Genomic DNA, 21,361 nt, shown 5'->3' with positions numbered 1-21,361 from the left:
GAATGAGTAGTAAAAATTTCAAGCCCAGCACCACTTTTCCTGTATATAGCTCAAACAGTAGAGATATGCATTAGTGATGCCAAGGTCATGGGTTTGATTCCCAGGCACTACACCAATGCACACATTGAATGCAATGTGAGTTATTTTGGACAAAAGTCTCTGCCCAATGCATAAATATTAACTGGAGTTCCCAAAAAACTACCTGCATTGCTAATGACCTTTTTTGTTGACCCTATGTATATACATTCTGCTTATTCACAGTGGCTTTCATTTGAAAAGTGAAGGTATGGGCCACCTTTGATCACAGATTATTTCACAGTACAATTGGTGAGAAAAGCATGGAGGTCTTCATGAACTCTGGGCAGGTCCACTGATGCTGGCAGGTGAGGATTGTATAATTTATCTTTTGTAACATGTACTTACAGCTGCTAACAGGGCCCAATTTGAGTCGTGAACAATCAAAGGCCATGTCCCAAATGGCAGATTTCATGTGGACTTGTGGTTTCTGTACTGTGGACTCGTTAGCATTTGTCTGTAAAGTCCACCACTCTGGGTGTCCCATTTGCCTTTTTGTGATTCAAAATATGTGAGTAGACACATTTGTACACTCCGGTGGATTTCTACCCATTAGTTTTTGTGGCATCATGTCACATAGATATCATGTGTGGACTCAAGAGTTAAAGATGGGATTTGGGACAACTACATAGAGGCCATCCATTGCCATTCAGATGAAAGGGAATATCCTAATGCTTCAATGTGAGTCCTGTCTTCTCGTTAATGAGTCATTATCTTACTGGTATAAAAGGAGTGCTGAGTGAAGTTTTTCCATATGCTTACAGTATGGGGGGGGGGGGGGGGGGGGTCTGAACACAATCTATCTGTGCTTTGAGTGTTGGCAGTCACCAATGTTGTTTTGTTTTGGGTTTGAGGAGCTAGAAGAACAGGTGAGAAGGCTCTTTGTTCTTGGGGTGTTAAAATTTCCAACACATGTTGTGGTACTCCTCTTCTGCCTTGAGCAAAAAGTTTATGAATTGAAAATGAAGGCACAGCGGATGTCCCAGGCCTCCCTTGCTCTCCATAGTTTGATTTGATCTGTTTATATCAAATAAATCTATTGAATTATTAATTGACAGGACTTGAGAATTTCAGTGCAGGTTTCAAGGAATAAACATAACATGACAGAGATTTTGTTCTTTTGGTATGTGGGTGCAAGTAAAAAAACACTTTATTTTACATTGTCCTTGTTACACGTACTTAGTTACATCCGTAAATTATGCATAATTACATGCAACTACCCCTAAACCAAATCATATTCCCAACCTAACCCTAGTAAGTAGTATTAATTAAAATTATTACTTAAATGTATTACATTGTAACAAGGACACGTTTAAATAAAGTGTAACAAAATCGTCTTTTTTTTCGCGTTTCTGCTTTCAAATCCTATGGAATGCCTTGGCCCTTGGGCGTTCACTGTATGTGCATTACATTACATTTGTTTATTGATTTTTGTGGTAATCAACAGCATGACATAGGTGCTATTGATTTGTATTGAACCTGAATAGTTCATTAAGAGCAAGTTTCATTCCTGTTCCATATGCCAGTTAAGCCCAGCCAACATTTTATGGTGGGGCCAAGGTATTGAACTTACATTGGTTTGTTCATGGGTTCCATATTGGCACTATTGTAATTAGGCCTTAAGTGACCATAATGTTCCAAATGCACCATTTTAGCATTGGGTAAATTTTATTTTATTATAAAACAATTAAACAGACTAAACTTGTGCACACATGGCTGAGTTACAGTTGGGGTGAGAAGAAGAGTCTTATTTGACTCTGAAAGGATTTTTTTCACTTTCAAATATCTTAAGACCTAAAATAAACAGATTACCGGAAAAAAACACACTCGGAGAAACAACAAAAGAGAGGCAAGGCATGGCACATGATGACACAGGAACACGTTTTTATTGCCTTGTTTTCAAGGAAAATGTATTGCTCCCTGTGCAAACAAACTTCCATGACCTCCCACTTTGATCTCAATGATGGAAAAAAGCAGTTTGGCATAGGACTGAGTTTTCCAGTGCTGATATTGATTCTGTTGCTCACCTGATGGTGGGGGATGAAGAAGGCACATGGTAAGGAAAGGGAACATTGTGTGCATGTGATCAATTGTCAATTGTTTAAATGGGTAAAGTCAAAGAAAGGATGGTTGTAAAAAAAATTAAGATGATTGCTGGGTTTGGCTCTTATGCACATCTTCAGGGTGTGGTGAGTTTCTATGAATGGAGGAGAATGAAACAGCAAATCTAAAGTAGAGGAAACTACAAAGAACCAAACTGAGAAAATTGATGGTTTTTTTTATTATTTTTTTTATTTAGCTGAACAATTACATTATTTTCTTTTCGAGCTGCTATACAGCCAAAATGGACTCATCATTGCATAATTTTCCTGTTATCACTCCAAAGCTGCTTTGAAACAATAAAGCACTGTATAAATAAAGGTGACTTGACTTGACTAGCTGAATACCAGGCTCACCTCATCTAGAAATCTTATATACAAGACATCTTTGGTGGTCCATCTTTGCCATGTTCCAAACAAAAAAAAAACGTGAAAAATATCCTAGGTGCTGTACTTTCCAAAATATCAAAGTTAGGAATCAGATTTATTACCGTTAAAAAGCTTCTATATGGCCTGAGGGATAAGCACCATCTGAGATGTATGCATTTAGACATTCCACTGGTAAGACTCAATCTGCTGTGGTCCAGACATGCTGGGATGCAAAACACATATAACATGATGTCAAAATGAATGGAAAACTCTATTCGGATACATATGATACACAACACAGAACATGTTGTGCTGAATACAACACACTCTAAAAAAAACACTGGGTTAAAAACAATCCAATTTTGGTTGTTTTTTGCCCAAAGGCTATGTAAATATAGGACAATACAGATGTTGGGCTAATTTTACCCAGCATAATAGGTTGATTAATTTTTACTATAATACTAGCTTATTTCTTACTTCATACATTAATTAGTGTTTACAGATAACTTAAATCCTCTAAACTTTTGTAAATAATGCACACAACCATGGTTTGGATTATAACTTCCTTTATTTTCGATTATATTTTACAGAATATCATAATTTATAAAAATGTTGATATAAAGGCTATACATAATGCCTGCATTTAAACTCGTTAACCAATATTAGAAGTAAAAATTAAACATTTAGAAGTAATTCAAGTGTAATCGACCGATCTCAGGTTCAGCTAAAAACATGACTAATCCGATTTTAAAATGAAAAAAATTCATCTGTCTGAACTTGTGAAAAATCAACCTGATTTAATGAGAAAACTTTACTATTTAATTTTATTTTGAGCTGCCAAATTTGTCAATGTGATTTGTTGAGAAATTTATGATTTTTTGGAAAACGCACAAGCATGAAGGTCCAGCTCTAAACCTAATCGCCAGTGGGGTGTAGGCAGATCGTACGAAAATGTACAAATGAGATCGTACAAATTCATACGAATTAGGCAACAAACTCTACAAGCTATCTATATTTTTGGTCCCAAAATTGCAAACCCTTTTATCCAAAGCAACTTGTATTACATTTTATCAGCTCTTGCATTCCTTGGGAATCAAACCCGTGACCTTGGTGCTGTTGCTCCACATGCTCCACTGTTTAAGCTCGAGGAAAACAGTAGGCATAGCTTTGGGACTGGAAAGTAAAAAAAAATTTTTTAAGGCTATTTTTTGCAAGACCAAAGTTATAATCCAAAAGCTTGGAAAAAACTAATAACACCGTTAAATAATCCATACAATTTTAGGTCTTTGCACAGTTATGTCATCTCTTAATAGCAAACATCATTATTTACTGTTAAATATTTAGTGGATAAGATAATAAAGCCATCTGTTGACACTTTTCATGGAGGACCATATGTCAGCAAGGGAGTAATTCATTACACATTTCTTTGCATCATACTGTGGATGTGCCTCTAGGGTCTCCATGAGGGTCCATCATGCTCTGCATGGGGTAATTAGACTTATTTTGTCCAGCTATTGTGTCTGTCGTGAATGTGTTACAGACAATAGGAGATACTATATCCAACTGCGTGAAACAGTCGGGGAACAACTGTGGATATAGAAAGAAAAATTTGAGCTAGCATGTGTGCGCCATCCCAAAGTCTGTCAATTATTTTTCCTACTCTCCCCCTTCCATTAGCCTGTGCTGACTCACTATTCATTGAAGTTGTGTAATTACAATGCAGCCTAATGGGCAACTGAGTGTAACGTAATTACTACGGAAGCAATTGCAAGTAACAATATTTATTGAAAACTCAGTACGTAGTTCACAGACAGGTAAGGTTGAAAACTCAGTACGTGGTTCACAGACAGGCAAGGTTGAAAACTCAGTACGTGGTTCACAGACAGGCAGGTAAGTGGCGCAGGGACTCGATGGTCAGATGGATACAGTGCAGGTGAAGTGAGGTGACGATCAACAAGACGAATCCAGAACATCCACAGGGAACAGACAGGAACAACGAAGGATACTGGAACGAAGAGGGATCAAACACCGGACATCACAAACAGCGATCTGACAATGGAGATGAGAAATGGGTGAGATTAAATAGACCGGGATGATAGACTGCAGCTGGTGATGAGTGATTACTGAATGAGCTCTGATGAGCAGCCACGCCCCTCTAATCAGCACACACACATATGTAACAACAGAAACACGAGACATGAATGAGACATAGGATTTACCAACCGTGACAGTACCCCCTTCCCTAGGAACGCCTCCTGGCGTTCCCAGACTCCCTTACCTGTCGATTGTAATCATCGATAAGGGAGTGATCCAGAATGTCTCTAGCTGGCACCCAACTTCTCTCCTCCGGACCGTAACCTTCCCAGTCCACCAAGTACTGTAATCCGCGTCCCCTCCGTCTCGAGTCCAGAATACGATTAACCGAATATGTGGATTCCCCATCTACGAGGCGCGGCGGGGGGGGAACCAGGACTGGCGGATTAATGCGAGCATAAAAGACGGGTTTAATTTTGGAAACATGAAAGACGGGATGGATTCTCCTGTACACTGGAGAAAGATTCAGGCGGACTGTCACCGGACTAATGATTTTAGTGACAGCAAACGGGCCAATGAATTTAGGTGCAAGTTTATTCGAAACGGAACGGAGAGGAATATCCTTGGTAGAAAGCCACACTTTAGAACCGACGACGTATACGGGAGGCTTCCGCCGGTGGCGATCGGCTTTGGCCTTGGTGCGCGCCCCCACTTGGAGTAGAGTCTCACGGGCTCTCGTCCAAGTGCGATGACACCTCTGGACGAAGGCGTGGGCAGAGGGGACCGCGACTTCGGATTCCAGACTAGGAAAAATTGGTGGCTGGTAACCTACGCTACACTCAAATGGTGATAGGCCCGTGGATGACACTGGCAACGTATTGTGGGCGTACTCCACCATAGAAAGTTGCTGACTCCACGAGGAAGGATTCTTGGACACTAAACATCGCAACATTCGTTCCAAATCCTGGTTGGCGCGCTCAGTTTGACCATTGCTCTGGGGATGGAACCCAGAGGACAGACTCACAGTCGCCCCCAGAAGTTTACAAAACTCTCTCCAAAATTTGGATACAAATTGGGGTCCTCTGTCAGAAACCACGTCTGTCGGGAGGCCATGAATCCGAAAGACGTGGTCAACGACAGTGACCGCTGTCTCCTTGGCTGAGGGTAATTTGGGCAAGGGAATGAAATGGGCCGCCTTCGAGAACCGATCCACCACGGCACCTGTGGCACAAACTGAGCAAGCCAATACAAAATTGCGAACATCACAAGCCATGAGAGGCCACCAGAATCGTTGCTTGACTAAAAACATAGTACGATTGACTCCTGGGTGACAAGCCACATTGGAACAGTGACCCCACTGAATAACGCTGGACCGTAAACTCTCCGGCACAAACAACCGGTTCGGTGGGCAACGAGTCGGAGGCGTTACCCCTTCTAAGGCCTTCTTGACCTTCGATTCGACCTCCCATGTGAGTGTAGAGATGAATAGATTCTCAGGTAAAATGCACTCGGGAGTAGACGGGCGATCGGAACGGTCAAAAATGCGCGATAAAGAATCGGGTTTGATGTTTTTAGAACCCGGGCGGTACGAGAGAGTAAAGTCAAAACGTCCGAAAAAAAGAGCCCACCGAGCCTGCCTGGAATTGAGTCTTTTAGCCGTACGAATGTATTCCAAATTCTTGTGATCGGTCCAGACGATAAAAGGTACCCCCGACCCTTCTAACCAGTGGCGCCACTCTTCCAATGCTAACTTGACTGCCAACAACTCTCTGTTGCCAATGTCATAATTGCTTTCGGCAGGTGACAAACGATGGGAAAAAAACGCGCAAGGGTGCATCTTGTCGTCTGAAGGAGAGCGCTGGGATAACACTGCACCTACCCCCACCTCTGACGCATCGACCTCCACCACGAACTGACGTGATGGATCAGGGGTTATCAGGATGGGAGCTGAAACAAAGCAGCTCTTCAGTTTGGCAAACGCAGCTTCTGCTGCGTCTGACCACCTGAACGTCGTTCTGGGGGAGGTCAAGGCAGTCAGAGGCGCGGCTAGTCGGCTGAAATTGCGAATAAAACGCCGGTAAAAATTGGCGAACCCCAGAAACCTCAGTAGGGCCTTACGGGAATCAGGACTTGGCCAATTTACCACAGCCTTAACCTTGTCAGGATCCATGCGCATTCCCTCAACCGAGATGATGTGACCTAGGAAAGGAACAGACTGTGCATGAAACACGCATTTCTCCGCCTTGACAAAAAGCCCATTCTCTAACAACCTCTGAAGCACCTGTCGTACGTGTTGCACGTGTTCCTGGAGAGACGATGAAAAAATCAATATATCATCCAGGTAGACATATATGAATTGATCGATCATGTCTCGCAACACGTCATTGACAAGTGCTTGGAAGACCGCTGGGCTATTGGACAAGCCGAAAGGCATGACCAAATATTCAAAGTGCCCCCTAGGGGTGTTAAATGCGGTCTTCCATTCATCCCCCTCCCTAATGCGGACCAAATGATAAGCATTTCTTAAATCCAATTTCGTGAAGACGGATGCTCCTTGCAATCTCTCGAAAGCTGAAGACATCAATGGCAAAGGATATGTATTCTTTACCGTGATGTTGTTCAGCCCCCGGTAATCAATACAAGGTCGCAACGATCCATCCTTTTTCCCCACAAAAAAGAACCCCGCCCCCGCAGGAGAAGAGGAAGGGCGGATGAACCCTGTTGCTAGAGAATCAGAAATGTATTTCTCCATGACCTCTCTCTCTGGGACAGAGAGTGAATATAATTTGCCCTTAGGCGGAGTCGTACCTGGCAATAATTCTATAGCACAGTCATAGGGACGATGTGGAGGGAGAGAATCAGCCCGAGACTTACTGAACACCTCCTTCAGATCCCGATACTCCGTGGGCACGTTAGATAAATCCACTGTCTCCTCCTGTAACACATGAACAGAAACAGACGGACAAGCAGAGACAAGACATGACTTATGACAAAAACTGCTCCAAGCCGCTACGGATTTGAGTTGCCAGTCTATTTTGGGATTGTGACGAGTGAGCCATGGGTGACCAAGAACTATGGGTGCAAGCTGAGTGTCCAGGATGTAGAATGAGATGGTTTCTGAGTGATTGCCTGATGTGGTGAGGATGATATCTTCAGTAACCAGAGATATGGTGGGGAGTTTCTGACCGTTGAGGGCGTGAACTGCAATCTGATGGGTGAGTGGTTTGAGGGGAACTTGGTGCTTGAGTGCAAAGTTGTGATCCATGAAGTTACCTTCGGCGCCCGAGTCCAGAAGTGCATGACAATCGTGACGGTGGTTGGACCATCGGAGTCTAACCGGAAGGAGAGTCGATGTCGATGAGGTCTTCTCGGCGGAGATCCCACCCGATAGTAGCCTCATACTTACTACCGGGCTGGGCCTTTTAACGGGCAGTTGTAGGCAAAGTGTCCCGCTCCTCCACAGTACAAGCAAAGGCCCTGGGATCTCCGCCTCTCCCTCTCCTCCCGGGAAAGCCGGGCTCGACCTACCTGCATGGGCTCGGGATCGTAGACGGGGCTGACCGCGTCCCCACCTCCAGCACGGTGACCCTCCGATTCCGCCGAAGAACGGTAGTTGGGTCCTCTTCGCTCCACACGAGACAGTCTGGCGTCCACTCTCAGTGCTAGCGCGATTAAATCGTTGAGTTTCGGTGGTAAGTCCATGGCATAAATCTCCTTTTGGACGCGGTCAGCCAACCCATGCAGGAACATATCCCACTGCGCCTCCTCGTTCCATTGGCTCTCCGCCGCCAGGGTCCGAAACTCGATCGAGTAGTCCGACACGGATCGATGTCCTTGACGTAACTCGGCCAGCAATCTGGCCGCTTCTCTGCCTCCTAAGGTACGGTCGAAGACCCGTTTCATCTCGTCGGAGAGCGCTTGGAACGAGGTGCAGCAGTCTTCCTGGTTTTCCCACACCGCCGTTCCCCATAGTGCCGCTCTCCCAGTCAGCAGCGTTAGCACGAAAGCCACTTTAGTTTTTTCCTCCCGGAAGGTTCTGGGCTGGAGGGAGAAATGCATGGAGCATCTAGTTAGGAAAGCTCGACAAAAATTGGGTTCACCTGAGTATGTCTCTGGGGCTGGTAATCGTGGTTCCGACTGGGAGGGGTCCACTGGTGGTATTTGGGGAATCGGCGGTGGGACCGGCGCAGCGGGAATACGCAGCTGTTGGACTTGCTGGGTGAGCCCGGACACCTGCGCCACTAACGCCTGAACAGCACGAGCGGTGTCGTTGATATTTCTCTCTTGATTCTCCATCCGCCGTCTGCTGTTATTGACGAAATCCTCCAACGTCTCAGGATTGTCACTCGCTGCTTCCATTTCTGGTCAGATCGTTCTGTAACGTAATTACTACGGAAGCAATTGCAAGTAACAATATTTATTGAAAACTCAGTACGTAGTTCACAGACAGGTAAGGTTGAAAACTCAGTACGTGGTTCACAGACAGGCAGGTAAGTGGCGCAGGGACTCGATGGTCAGATGGATACAGTGCAGGTGAAGTGAGGTGACGATCAACAAGACGAATCCAGAACATCCACAGGGAACAGACAGGAACAACGAAGGATACTGGAACGAAGAGGGATCAAACACCGGACATCACAAACAGCGATCTGACAATGGAGATGAGAAATGGGTGAGATTAAATAGACCGGGATGATAGACTGCAGCTGGTGATGAGTGATTACTGAATGAGCTCTGATGAGCAGCCACGCCCCTCTAATCAGCACACACACATATGTAACAACAGAAACACGAGACATGAATGAGACATAGGATTTACCAACCGTGACACTGAGGCCATTTCTTTCATGCGGATGGACACTAATAGAGATGTGGCAGTGGGTCTGGTTAGCAGTTTAGAGGGTGTGGACATCCACACCTAGCTTAGCCAAGGAGGGTCAGGTGGCAACTCAATCCAGCTCGTGTTCCTAATGATAGGACTTTGCTTTCCATTGTGTCCCTGTCATCGCTGAAGCCCTCAGGGTGGGAAAACGAATCAAATCCCAGGTTTTCAAGGCCTGTAGCATTTACCTTTATTAAATGAGGACTTTTGGATTAATTTGTTCAACAATGACGGGAAACTCAAAAGCACATCACAGGAGAGGGGGGAAATATTCAGCTAGAAAAGGGAGTTATGGCTAATTAAACAAATGGAACGATTCAACGATTCTTTATGCTAATTTTAGTTTGAGAGCACTTATGTCCCTAAGTGAAAATTTTTAAGGACAAAGTCGATATTAAGTGTTTTTAAAGAGTGTGTTGTTAATGTGTCTCAGTAAACAATACGTAATACATCTTTTTTCATACTATTTTAAGTTAATCTGACCACCGGCACACTCACTACGACCAACGATCACATCACTATGTAACACTATGCACTACAGAAACGTTCGTAAAGCACCTACTAAGGCAACTGTACTTCAAAAGCGAAGCTCACAGAAGACTCAATTTCTTCCAATGAAGTTTGCTGTTAGCATGTTGCTAAGATAGCTAGCCTATGCACTCTGATAACAATAAAAATACATTTAGACTGAAATCTTTTATTGACACTTTTCAGAAATATTTAAATATGAATATGTTTATTAATAATGTATATTTGTATACATTACAGTGAACACACCCCCATACTAAAGTTGACTAAAAAGAGGAATAAAAATTAATCTATTGGAAATTGATCTTAATGCCTTAATTTAAAAAATGAGGAAAAATCCAACCTTTAAGGACACCAATTTTCTTTGTGAATGAATAATGTATCGTAAATAAATAAATGTTCTTCCTTAAAATACAGGGTGCATAAGTCAGGACGCCCTTACAGTATGTTAGATTCCCATAGAGGCAGGCAGATTTTTATTTTAAAGGCCAGTTATTTCATTGATCCAGGATAATATGCATCCTGATAAAGTTCCTTTGGCCTTTGGAATTAAAATATCCCCACATCATCACACACCCTTCACCATACCTAGAGATTAAGGAAGAACATTTATTTATTTATGATACATTATTCATTCACAAAGAAAATTGGTGTCCTTAAAGGGTGGATTTTCCCTCATTAAGATCAAGTATTAAGACTTATTTCCGAAAGATGGATTTTTATTCCTCTTTTAGTCAACTTTAGCATGGGTGTGTTTAAGCACTGGATATATTAAATTATCTAAATTATAGATCAATGTTTCCAAAATGTTTCAACTTCCCAACTTGGCAACTCTTAGAATTCAGAGTTTCCCACTTTCAGTCATTCATGTGATCCAAACTCACGATATTTTTGATTCCACTTAATGCTCATCTGCCATCTTGGATTTTTTTTAGCTGAGTTTGTCACATTTCATACTGGGATTGAATCAACAATGACACATACTGTACTGAATGTGACTTGACTTTGCCAAAGGCATAGGAAGTATCTTATCTTTTGGAACAGACTTTTTGATGCCCCTAGTGCCTTAAAATGCTGCCTAGGTTGGAAGCCCAATATATTTGGGAATTGTATTACAGATAACTAAAAGAAGAGGTGGTCAGTTAAAACACAGGTTAAAACGTAGGCCTACATAAGGGACATGCACACAAATGCTAAGAAAATAATGGGTCTAGCACAATGACACATCTGCAGTCACTATTATGTCTAATAACAGCAACACCATTGAGCCATAAACACACTAGTCATTACCCAGAGGAGAAAAGAAGATAAAAAGGAAGATTAGGAAAGTGGAATAGGGAGGAACCACAAAGTAGACAATGTTCATGTGTCTTTGAATGGATAAGGGGATGTATAGAATAAATGCACAATCAGAGTGGTTAGGGAGGAGAAGGGGAACTACAAACACCACTCAGATTAAGAATAGAGAAAGTGTACTGCAGGTGTGCTGCACCTGGTGTTATGTCATCAGTATTGTGTAGACTCAGGCCTCAGGACCTGTGTGAGACCTTTGTGACATAAAGCTTTCTTTCATCAGCCAGAACCTGACGGGACATTCAGAAAGAGGTCAAGAACGTTGCTGTATTAATGCATGTTACCGATGTGTATATATCTTATGTATCCTAAAATAACTTATAAATACAGACATTGGAAAGGTAACTTTTATTTTATTTTATTTTTTAATTTACAGTACCGGTCAAAAGTTTGGAAACAATACTATTAATGTTTTTGAAAGATACTCATCAAGCCTGCATTTAATATGCATATATAATATGGTGAAATATTATTACAATTTAGAATATTGGTTTTCTATTTTATTATACTTTAAAATATAATTTATTTCTGTGATTAAAGCTGGAGGCATCATTACTCCAGTCTTCAGTGTCACATGAAATCATTCTAATATGTTGATTTATCAGTGTTGGAAACAGTTGTGCTGCTTAATATTTTTTGGAACCTGTGATACTTTTTTCAAAATTCATTGATGAATAAAAGTTAAAAAGAACATTATTCTCTCGATGTTTCTCAAAATTGACTTTGCTGACTCTATCGACTTCAAACAGGTGTAGCTCAGTCATTTTTTTTCTGATTAAAACAAATCATGCATCATTTTGAAGGTGTTGTAATAGGCATAAAGAATGAACAATAACTCATTTTTTAAAATTTGCAGGCTTCATGAGTCTTGACCCATTTTGCCAGCACAGTTCACAAATAGAAAAAAAAAAATCTATGAGGGTTAATTTTAGGATTATGAGCTAAAATATCATTACCTCAGTATGAAAACAACAGAAGTCAAAGGAAAGTCCCACCATGATAGAAACACAAATGTGTGTGCGTGTGGTGTGTACATGTGTGGATGTGCAGGTGTGTAATGTCTGTGTGGATTAATGGACATCATTCCTCAAAGTCACTGACATCATCCTGACATCACTGAAGGCTATACTGTTTGCATTTGTCCTGATTCATGCTGGGACAAGCTGCAGTGGAGATCCATGAATGGTGTCTGAGCTGCAGAGTTTCACCCCAAGCAGAAATAACCCAGGTGCATACACTAACTAACAAATATAAACTAGCCTATATACATTACATCTAACCGTAATTCCAGCAAGCATTAGCATAAACAAACGATGGTGGTCTAGAGCGGATTTTGAACTTTTTTCTGTATTTTCTGTCAGAAACACCCCCTCCACTTCCCCAGTTAACCTCTATGGTACGTGCAGTTCTGTACATCATGTTGCGCACGTAGCTGTCAGAGCTGTTGAGCAATGTGTTAAGAGATGTCTAACATTAGATTCTACATCACTGTCCATATGAAGACCTGTGGCAGATAATTCATGTTTGAAATGAAAGAAGTGCACTTTACAGTGAACTACACGTGAATGTAAGTCCTGTTTCCTGTCAGCGCTAAGTTTTGATAACTTGCAACACAATCTCTTTCTCGCATGAATTCCGAACATTTCCCAATGACATCATTCACGGATTCCTCAACATGTTGCATCTAGTAGACTTTTCATACTGCCAAAACTTCATATTGCAGAAACTTGACAATTTTGATTATTGAGATTATTTATGTAACTGGTTTGTGTTGTTTCCAGACACTAGCCTATAGCTGACAATGCCCACTGTGCAATTAATATCTTGAAACCTTACTTAAGTGTTTTGAAAAAATTTTGAGACTTGAAAATTAAATTGCTTTAGCATAAATCACTCATCTGCCTTATAATTTGCAGTTTTTTATGGTGTGCTCACGTTCCTCTGGGTATTGTTGACTTGTGGAGCCGTTGACAATGCAGGAGAGGACTGATAAGAGAAGCGCACTGTCATCAGTCATATCCCTTCCATTAGTCACTCTCTTCCTCTTCTTTTGTGTGCTCAAGTGTAGTTTGTTTTCAGAGCTTTTTTGGCACAAAATACAATGGAAGAAAAAGCCTTTCTGTCATTTCCTTACCTTGCTCCAGGGTGTTTTAAAATAAATATTCTGTCATCATCTACTCACCCTCATGTCGCTTCAAACAAAGCTATCATATGGCTTGAATATATCACACATATTATTGTTATGTGCAAATTAAAGGTACACGGTGTAACTTTTGGCCCTCTAGCAGTTAGAAAACAAAACTGCATGCATTTTGCAGAAGAACATTGTGTTGGTTGTGCTTTGGCTTTTTTGGATTTTTGTATTATATTGAACACTACTGTTCAAAAGTGTGAGTCTGATTTTTTTTTTAAAGAAATTTAAACTAAGAATTATTAAAAGGATGCTGTCACGTCTGTTTAAAGTTTTCATGTCTTTTATATTCTATATTGCCATAGTCTTGGTTCCTAGTGTCACGTGGCTCCCTCTTCCCATCATGTGATCTCTGTTTCCCGCTTATTTGTGTCATGTTCGCATTGGCTCATTGCCTTGACATATAGTTATGAGTTCTGTTTGTTCATTGGTTATCATAATCATGTGTTTCCCTGATTCATGTATTTGAGGTGCGTTCACACCATGTTATAATTACCGTAATTACGAGATTACGGTTTGAAAAAAGCATTCACGTCCTCACAGAACTCAGAATTACAACTTGTAAACTGGGAATTTTCTGAGCTCTCCAACTTATATCACATGACAAATTTCAGTCTCTTTGCCTATTTATTGTATGTATTCTTCCTCCCTTCACCCTTGACTTCTTTTTCATTTGCTTACAGTAGTATATCAGGAAACCTATGTGAAATGACTCAGAGTGACTTGGCGGCGTGTTTCCAAAGCACTTGAAAAGAGGTAACAAGCAATAGCCAAAACATCTCACAGGATGCATCTTTATATTCGCTCTTCCACTCTGGCATCCCAAGGCAATGAAGCATGTCCCGCTGCAGACAGATAGCCCAGAGAAGCGTGTGTGTGTTTGGGGCTCTTGAGGATTTACACAGCTTCCAGCCATTAGCTCAATTCTGCTCACAGAAGGTCAGATAAAGATCAGAACCTGGAAGGGGGTCGATGTGCTCTTTCCAGTGGACATGACTTGGCTTGTTCCTCAGCCCTGACCGATCATCCCAGCTCCTTCAGGGCCCAGTTCACCCTTGTTGGCTTCTCCACACATAAACAATACACACAGCGTGACGTTTGATCAGCCTGTTTCAGTTTGTTGAAGCCGAGACCCCTGAAGCTTGGCCATGGGCGTTTGGACATCTGGAGCAATGTCATTTTCCATTTGAAGCAAATTGGCTTCTTGTCAAAGTGAATCTGTAAACAGTTTACAGATAACACCCCATTCTTAAACCTAAACAGGCACATTATTCAGGTTTTATTGACTTCCAATGGCAGCCTGTCAGAGGGCACAGGAGAGACATAGCCTCCTCAAACATGCATTATGTAAAATGTAAATAAATTATTTTCTAAATATAACTTAAAAATAAACATAATGCAATAAAAGAAACAAAATTACCTTATTTTAATCTGTAATTTTCTAATTCACTTAACTCATGTTTGATATTTCTTTACATATTTTATTTGACTTTTTATTTCATGTGCAGAGGCAAATTGACCCTTTGCTAAGTTTACCAACAACACTTCAACAGAATAGATAGGTACTGTAGATAGATAGATAGATAGATAGATAGATAGATAGATAGATAGATAGATAGATAGATAGATAGATAGATAGATAGATAGATAGATAGATAGATAGATAGATAGATAGATAGATAGATAGATAGATAGATAGATAGATAGCCTGATTTACACCAGAGGTAGCTTTAACTCACAACTTCCTTCATCTACCTAAACATTGACGGATAATTCTAAATAAATCCCGTCATTTACAGATGAAAAATCTATTATTATCGAAGGGTCTATTGTGTTTCCCTATAGAAACCTTGACACATGTTAATACAGATTAGAAATTCAGAAAGGGGGGGGGGGGGGGGCAGATTGAAAGTGGATAGATAAAAACAGAACATGTCAGTCAAAGTCACGGAAATATATTTACATAATATTCATCAGAAAATTCTCTTACAGAGTGCCACAGTTGACTGTTAGTTGCTTTCTCATGCTCATATGATCTAAATTAAAATTCTAATACCTCAAAGGCTAATTATGATTATAGTCTTGCATACATTTCTAACCCCATTTGTGTTGAACAACACTGGCAACATATGTAAATATGTACTACCACTGATAGATAAAGTAATACTACTGATAGAGCCACAAATTCATTTTCATTCAAATTCATTCAGCTTCAGCTTTTAACTACACAACTAACTATATTATGAATGTTATATCATGCTTTTGTGTTTATTTAAGCCCTGAGGCCTGAAAGGCCTTGGTAAAATAAATGCTTTGAATAGATTCCAAATACATATTGCATTATCTATGGCCTTGTCCTTGAAATACAATGGGTCAAATGCATTTGTGCTATATTTTGCAAGAGAAAACAAAACTCCACTGTTGAAATCACCCTTTAAAAAGCATGCTCGTCTCTAAGGACTGTCCAGTCTCAGAAACCTGACCACAGATGGGCTAAAAACACTCACAAGACCCTGAGGAGAGGGTTTATTTATGCTCCTTAAAATATGTCTATTTTAACCCTTCTCTTTATTCTATATTGCAGAGTAGAAGAAAATAGGGAGAAAGTGGGGAGAAAATACATTCAAAGAATACTTTGCCTTTTAGGTAATTTCTCCCTCGCATAACGTGATTATATTAGTAATTAGCCTGAAGATGTCTTATCAACGCTGGTCCGACAATGTAGGGCCTTATAGAGGGAACTACTGCAAAAACAGCGAACACATGTTTCTCTACTTGATTATAGCTTAATATGCAGACAACTATAAATTAAAGATAGGGTAGGCAATTTTGGAGAGGCTAGTGTAACAGATGTAGATCAGTAAGAGCTGTGTGTGTAAACCTCACTTCCTTGACCTCAAGAGGCAAGCTAGTGACTGCTGCTAGCGGCTGCGGTCTCTAACGTCCTTGTTAGCATGCTCGCCTCCCATGCCGAAGACCACGGTTTAAATCCCACTTGGAGCAGATCGAGAAGGACAGGTTACATTCGGTTACAAAAGGACATGCTAAGAGGTTAATTTTTTAGAGGTTTTTAGAGGTTCATTTTTTAAAGCCCCTCTTTTTAGCCGCCCATTCCCGCCCGCAGCAAAGTTCAAACCGCCCGCTCCCGCAAGATTTGCGTTGGGTCCCGCGGGACCCGGCGGGACTCAATCCAAATGCAGCCCTCTAGTGAGCTAGCGGCTACAGTCTTTAACGTCCCCGGTTCGATTATTTATTGCTATCAGGATGTGAATAGAGTTTCATCCAGTATAACAAAGAGTGCTTATAAAAAAAACCTGCATACCCTACCTTTAAGCCCTTTGAGTTTGAGGTGAGGATATCTTGGCCAACCAATGGTTGTGTTCACAATAAAAATAGTTATGCAAGTCTGTTCGATTATGCATATAGCACACTTCAGCTTTAAGAGAAACTTTAATACCTCCATCCTATTGTGTTCATGTAGAGAGAATTTGCTAAACAAAGTATCAGTGTAACCTGACTCTAGAAGGGGACTCGTTATCATGACCAGGAAAGTTTGGTGTTTTCACAGACTCTCAAATGTTGTTCACTGAAGCACACGGCTTATCACTGACGAGTTTAATAGTACACTTTTTGTTGAGTGTTTTTTTCCTTAGATATACTGAATACAGGGGGCTTTTCCTTCCTGAAAAGGACATGCTAAGAGGTTCATTTTTTAAAGTCCCGAACTCTGCCCTCCAATGGCCAATAGTGGATTAAACTGCAGATGAGGTTGCTTCAGATGATTTCTGAACTCTGATCTGGAGGGTCCAACCATGATGGGGAAAACAGTCTTCAAAGGATTTTAATTATAGATTTGGCCACACCCGGAGAATTGTGAATAGAGTCCATTAGTGTCAGTCATAAATCAAGCCAACCTTTTACAAGGCGAATCACAACATTACAAACTTGAATTTGAAGCAAAATAGTGTTTGAAAATCATACAAAAAGACCAAGATTCAAGACTGTACAGCTTCAGAGAGGGAAAAAACTACAATCCCATGAAGCATTGCGAATGACATAATCAAATTCTAAATAATGAGAAATATAAAACTATTCATTTAAAGTTGTTGATTATGGGGAAAATATATTTTAATTTTATTGCAAAATATGCATATATGTAAAATTTTTTAGTTTGACAGCATAGCGTGACCTTTACGACCTTTACGTCATTTGCGGTGCTTCAAGGGAATGGATGTTTCCTGCAAGCTCTTTTGCTGTGATTTTCTGGCTGTGTTTCTCTAATAGGATAATTTTCTGTACAGCATCATGAGTAATTTACACCACAAATTCAGATGTTAAACATCATTATTATAAAAAAAATATGTTGGAAATAATGCAAACAGATGGTTTCAACAAAAGCATATACCATGGATTAACAACCTCTGAACTCACCGTAGGTCTTATAAGTCATTGTTAAAAATCAGTTTCCCTATAGAGAAAAGTTTTATTTCTGGAACCCGACTCTTACACTCTATTGGAATTTGAATTGGAATGACAGAAAAAATGCACTGAAGTGCAATTCAAACAAATGTAAAACAGACACACCAGTGGAATTTCATTTTAAAATAGTTGAAATACTTATTCACATCCTACAGTCCTTCAAAAAAAAAAGTATATATAATATAGCTTTCCCAAGCTTACATACAAGTCGCTACAGTTTCTAGCTGAAATAAACACTTGTGGAGAAACACCAATAACTTTTATTCCTTTTCACAAAAATGACATGGACAGATTTACAATTAAAAAAGACTTATTTTTGTTGCAGTTACTTGCACAATACTGTTATCACTTCAAAACGCGTTTACCATAGTGCATGGTTTGTAAACTAATAGTTTCACATTTGCATATCATAACCAGCTCCATATGTGTGGCTTTGCATGGTAAACTTGCTCAGTAGCTCACCTGATACAGCACTGCACTTGCGATGCAGAGCGCTTGCGTATGAGTCCCGCAAAACTTAATAAAAAAAACTCAAAGACATGCATGAGGATTGCAACATAACATCACAAGCAACACAATATCATTAAATGATTAGAAATATGCATTTCATTACTGGAGTATAGCAAACCATATAGCAGAACAAAACGTCCACCGCATTGTTTTCAGATAACAAATACATTCTAATATGAAAATATATATTCTGCAAGCATGACAGTCTCTGCAAAGATGTACAGCTTCTAGGCCTTATACTAAGCTGCCACTATGCTCGGTGTCCTCAAAAATGTAGACAGATTATGTGTCTGTGTACGCCATAAAACCTTTATAATGTTCAGAGACACTTTTTGAATATTATCGGAATGCTCTGCCCAGTTATTCCATCAAAAAAGGAAAAGCACCTTGTTGGCACTGTTTTTTAACAACATAATTTCAACTGAGAAAGCAATTTCACTTCAGAAAACCTGAACCTGACTCATACCTGAGTAGTACTACAGTTGGGCTTTGCTTATTGCCGCTTGCAGCTATATGCCTAATTTTTGTCTGCAGGTTTCACCCTCCCGCACATGTCCTGACATGTCTCTTTATTAACGCACACAAACGCCAGAACAGGCTGACTGACCTGGTGCTAATCTTGGACAACTAACAGGTTTGTCCAAGGTCACAAACAGTGAGAACTCGTAGTCTAAACAATGAAAGTGTTATGGTGTTACGGCCTAGTACGAGCACGGCAGAGCCTTCAGACCATGAAGCATTGGGGGTCTGGAGAAAAGCACCCCCTTTTTCTGCCTCTTTCATTCAAAGTTTAGACAATATTAGGAAAACATCCGTGCTCCATACGGCAGGCTCTCCCTCCTCCCTTTAATCTCTGAGCGAGAAAGACCTTTCAGAAAACATCGGGCGTAATCTGTCATTAGAGAACAAAGGCAGGGAGGAAATCATAGATAGTGGCAGAGGGATCTGTAATTTATCACCTGTGGGCCCTGGGCGGTCTGGCATGACAACGGCTTTGAAGACGTGTGCACCGGGCCCCTCAAAGTGTGCATGGAGGAATGTGTGGACAGAAGAGAACAGAAGATGACCGTCGCTTGTGCTTCAAAAAGAATGTAATCAGTAAAGCCAAAGACTAGCAACCTACACTTTTATTAAATTTTCATCAGAAGAAACTCTTAATATAAAAGTGACGCAAGCATATCATTGCTTGATTTATGCAATCTTATATGCATAAATTAAAGCATATACACCGCCCGCCCCCCAAAAAAGTCGCAGTTTGGATTTAAATAGGCAAATGCTTAAGAGTCTATGATTGCAGTTATTGTTATGTTTCTAGCATGTTATAACATCACAACATTTATTTCCATCAAGAGGTGCATCGATTTTTGGTTAAGCTCTTGTATTGACAATGCAAGAGTCCAGCACTCTGTGAAGTCTCCTCCAGCACATCCCAAAGACTTTCAATGAATTTAAAGTCGTCATGAAATGGAAGTTGAGAATGTCCTTTTTTTCCTTATTGTGACGTATATCCGAGTGAAACGGCTTCTGAAATTAGAAAAAATGTAGGGCGGGGCTTGATTTCATCGTTCGGGAATTTGTTGGATCGTTGGAGGTTGACGTTGCTAACAAAATGGAGGCAGATTTGAATGCCAGTTTACAGTTAGTTGTAGAGGATTTCTCTCCACCGGACTCACCACCGTTACCCTCCCATGAAGCATTTTTAATTGAGGATCCCGACCATGAGAACGAGGACGAGCAGCCAAATTTTCCGGAAGGAATCACCCCATATTTATATGAGCCTCCCACGAACCAAGATGAGGCGGCTGATAGCCACGCCCACTAGTAATAGATTTTGACCGTAAGAGAAGAGAAGGGTAACGTATTTGATTAAAGATTATAAGGGTACATGAATTTTTTTTTTAAATAATGAAGTGCATAGATAAATCATTTATAATAAACACTACAATATTACATATAAAAATACGAATGGTAAAATTTGATTTCATGACGACTTTAAGGACTGGACTCAGAGCTGTCAATTCATGTGTGAAAATGATTCTTCATGCTCCCTCCCAACCATTCTTTCACAGTTTGAGCCTGATGAATCTTGACATTGTCATGCTGGAATATGGTCATGATGTCTCTTCCTACGTAGTTGTTTAAGAAATGAAAAGCTACACACTCCATCAATTAGGGTTAGAAGAACTGTTGCCAAACATATAACATGCTAGAAACATAATAATCACTGCAATAATGATCCAATCATAGACTCATTTGCCTATTTAAATCCAAACAGCGACTTTTTTGGGGGGTATAGGCCAATGTATTTTAAGCGTTAATCACCATTTTTAAATGTTTTCACCGTTTATAATCACATTTTAGCTTATGTGCAGTTCCATTAAACAGTCTATGTGGTGTGATAAATGAGTTTTTCCACACATAGGCCTACATTTACAAGTACATGTCAACTTATTATACTAATCCAAAACCTAACCTAACAGTCTACTACAGAGTTTGTTTCTTATAGTTAGTCGAATGTCTAAAGTGGACCATCGAAATAAAGTGAAACCCAATGTTTAACAAAGCTTTAGATAAAGTAGGCTATAGCAACCCACACTACACCATGTATCATCCCTACATACAATGCTAGCTCAAACAGCCTACTTCTGACTGGAGTTTGACTGCCACCATGTGTTCATACTATGAACTCTATTTAGGGTATATTTTGACTAGTAGGCTAATCTAGACTATTACGTTTTCAGATAGCAATAAGAAAATGTAGGCTATAAGACAGAATGGTTGTGTAAAGTATAATTTACCACCTGGTTATTGCTCTGCTGCAGGTAAGCAGACATGATTTTG

This window comes from Siphateles boraxobius, unplaced genomic scaffold, assembly GCF_051911475.1.
Source record: "Siphateles boraxobius isolate OS27281-9 unplaced genomic scaffold, OSU_SipBor_1 6, whole genome shotgun sequence".
Classification (NCBI taxonomy): domain Eukaryota; kingdom Metazoa; phylum Chordata; class Actinopteri; order Cypriniformes; family Leuciscidae; genus Siphateles; species Siphateles boraxobius.
The sequence above is the reverse complement of the archived record's forward strand: the minus strand, read 5'-3'. Positions refer to the sequence as shown.